The 3761-nt window shown below is 33.2% G+C and overlaps 1 non-coding gene across 1 annotated transcript; it reads right to left on the bottom strand.

The window, feature by feature from the left end:
• Positions 1–2676: 2676 nt before the first annotated feature.
• LOC134544598 (5S ribosomal RNA) lies at positions 2677–2795 on the bottom strand. The gene has a single exon (XR_010077898.1). It is a non-coding gene; the product is annotated as a 5S ribosomal RNA (ribosomal RNA).
• Positions 2796–3761: the final 966 nt, after the last annotated feature.

The raw sequence follows: 3761 nt of genomic DNA on the forward strand, positions 1-3761 counted from the left end.
ATGTTTTGGTACTGCGAAATTGAGAGAGGTAAGTAAGTTGTGAGGTTATTTTTACTTGCTTGCATGTGAGGTTAGCAGAGCAAAAATATTTTTGAAATTGCAGATACATGGTCACTTTATTTCGTTGCAAACATTTATAAGCTCGTAATCTTATTTAAAGTCTCCATACTTAATGCGTTTGGAAAACCTTCTTTCTCTCAATTTTACAATGGAACAAAATTTTACTTGTATGTGTACATTAATTCCATCTCTAAATGATGTAGGTTTACGCACCGAGATCAGGTACATTGTAGAGAGAAAAACACACGAGTACCTGCTTATTTTGAAGTTTTAATGAGTATATTAAAAAAAAAAAAAAAAAAACGATAAAAATATAATTGAAAAAGTATATTATTCACGTATTTTTGAGGATGAGGGGAGGGGGTGTTTTTGTCCGATGGTCGTTTATCTTTAAAGAAATTTCCGTTGGACCTGTGCGTTCTTGCTCTGCCAATTCTCGAAAAATGAAATATTTTAAGTCGTCTTTTATGTGCTAACTTCATTATATTTGGCTGCATTCGTATTTTTATTAGTTTTGAAACATTCATGTCACGGAAAATAATCATAAACCAGGACAAAAACGTTTTGACTAAATGTTCTAGGTTGGTTGTAAAACATTTTCTTATTTTATTTCACATCGGAAACATCTGTTAAGTTGTAAGCTTTGTAATGAATGCGACAGTCACTTGTTCGCTGAAGTGTTTGTTTAAGAAATTAGTATTGTAAATTTGTTTATGGTCTTGTTAAATGAAATTTTAAGTGAAATCATTTGGGAAAACAGAGGCTACAGGAATTTTCAACACAACTTGATGACCGACGTTGTGACTAGTGTGGGAGTGTGTGCTCGTGTAAATATCAATTTTTCTTACTCCTCGTGCCGGTCAACAGGAAAACAGCGAGTGTGTTATCTCATCGCGGGCGTGTGATTGCGTGTGGTAAATTGTGCTAGGTTAATTACCGCAAAACTCCACTGTGTGCAAATATGTAGTGTGTCGCTGTATGCAAATATTTGGTATGTCTTTTTTTTTTTTTTTTTTTTTTCAGGCAATACACACTTTGAATTTTACACAATTTCGATGCTGCAACCTAAGTGTATACATGCGAATAGGATTGCTTAAATGAAAAAGTAAAGTAGGAGGTAAGTGCAAATGTTTCCAGGAGGTTATGCACACACAATCTATTTTATGAATTAATAGTTATTATCTAAGAAAATGATAGAAGATTATAAATAATGTGTGCAGAATAATACAGAATTTGCATGTTACACAAAAAAAAAATATATATATATTCCAAATATTGTTAGCAAAATGCACCTAGATTAGTGAGCTGGATTTTTTTTTTTTTTTTTGTATTTTTGTTCTGTTGATCCCACGTGGAGTCAAGGCTCCGGGATATAGAACATGTATGTGCAGACAATTAATATTTACATGATGCAAGTTACCAAGAAAAAAAATTTCAAAAAAAAAAAATACATAACATGTTACACAATTTAACTTTATGCAAAACATGAAGCAGCTGTTATCACAAGTCCATTCAACAAATTAACAGTTCAATTTCTCTATTATCAATCAAATTAAAGAATAGCTTCAGAGGGTAGGTAGGATATTCTAGAAGAATTTTTTTTACTGTTTTTTTTTTTAATACTGGTAAATTGTTTTAGTTATTTTCTGTGATATTAAGTTGTAAAGTTTTACTCCCAAGTAATTTAGTCCATTTTCAAATCGCCTAGTGTTATGTTCAACTATCCTCAATTTACTAGCATTTCTGGTGTTATACCTATGTGCGAATATCTAAAAAAAAAAAAAAAAAAAAAAATAATAATTTTTTTTTTTCTTCTTTTTCTTAAGAATGAATAAAAAGTTTCTAGAACGTATTCATTTATGGCAGTCAGGACTTTAAGTTTTTTGAATTTTGGTCTGCAGTTAGATGATTTTTTATCTTTTGTTATTATTCTAATAGCTCCTTTTTTTTTTTTTTTTTTCCCCCAATGTTATATGGCAGAAAGAGTAGAGCTATGGCTACTGTGACATCATGCATTGATGGGAAGGTTATTGTTGGATAACAAAAATTTAGATGATATAATTTTTATTTTTTTCCATACACAACACATTGCAGATACAATTTTACAGGTTACAGCTGTACCACCTCTAGTATTGCTGCCGACCATCCAACAAATGAGCACACTAAACAGGCATTGATGACATTGTTATCAACGTCTTTTTGAATCTCTCATTATTATACATAACTGCCCACTGAAACAGAGAAACTTCAAAATAGGTGTGTGTGTGTGTGTTTATATATATATATATATATATATATATATATATATACATATATACATACATACATACATACATACATACATACATATACACTTATATATTTATTTTTTCACTTTGAATTTTGTATGAGGTATACACATGCAAAGATTCACAGCTACTGGGTGGGTGAGTGAGTGAGTGAGTGAGTGAGTGATTGATTGATTGATTGATTGATTGATTGATTGATTGATTGAGAGAGAGTGAGTGTGTGTGTTAGGGGGGGGGGGGGGGAAATGTGGTGATTGTGGGGGAAAAAAAAATTTAAAATTGAAATTTTTAAAAAAAAAATTTTTTTCTGTAGGGTGCAAAATAGTAGTGCCAACGGCACGTGGTGTTCCCAAGCGGTCACCCATCTAAGTACTAACCACGCTCGACGATGCTTAACTTCGGTGATCGGACGAGAACCGGTGTGTTCATCGTGATATGGCCGTTGGCAATGATATAGATGTTTTTTTTTTGCAGTTTGTATTTGCCACTCGAAATAGCTATACCAGGTGTGATTGTTACAAACAACAGGAGAAATCGTGTAATGAACACTCTTTTACTTCCCCCCCCCCCCTCCCCACACACAACACCCACCACCCTCACCATCCCAACCACCAAAGCCCTCTTCAAAATACACTCTCACACACACACACAAACCCACACTCTATAACTGATGAACATTACCATAACTTCTTAAAGCCATTAGATAATATTTAACTCAAGAAAGGTATTGTGATATGTTTAAAGAAAGAAAGGTGAAACCTTTAACTTTACCAGCAGGTATTAGTATCACTGAGGTATCTTCTAGGTTGTAGCAGCAATAGTAGTAATAATAATAAAATTAAATAAGGTAATAAAAAAGAAAAGTTATACATGTGATCAAATCATGAATGTATAAAACTGGAATGAATTTAAATTTTTTTTATTTTTCTTCATAGGCTGTTTTGAAATTGATGAGTAAGTGCCTCTTCTTTTAAATTTTTTAATGCTGAACACTGTTACATAAGAGATGAATGTTTAGAAAATTTAAAAAAAAAAAAGCTAGCCCAGCCCCCTCCCCCCCTCACACAAAATCCAAACAAAAAAAAAACACCCTCCTTCAAAACATCACATAATCATCCAGCCAGCAGTGCAGACGAGAAATTTGCACTCGGGGCCGCCATTTTGACGATAAATTCTTGCATGGCACACCAAAGGTAGGAAAGAATTTAAAAAAATAAAAATAATGGGCGAGCACCCTCGCGTCTGCCTGTAGAAAATGAAGTTAAAAGTAACATAACCTAAAGACAGGCACACACTAGGGTGCTCCCAGGCGGTTGAGAAATTTTTTCCCGCCAAAAGACTTATATATATTATTTATTTTACTGTTTTTGGCAGGGGGCTATGTCGGTCTGTGTGCAAAGTAGTTCCTACTCC

Source organism: Bacillus rossius, unplaced genomic scaffold, assembly GCF_032445375.1.
Source record: "Bacillus rossius redtenbacheri isolate Brsri unplaced genomic scaffold, Brsri_v3 Brsri_v3_scf45, whole genome shotgun sequence".
Classification (NCBI taxonomy): Eukaryota; Metazoa; Arthropoda; class Insecta; order Phasmatodea; family Bacillidae; genus Bacillus; species Bacillus rossius.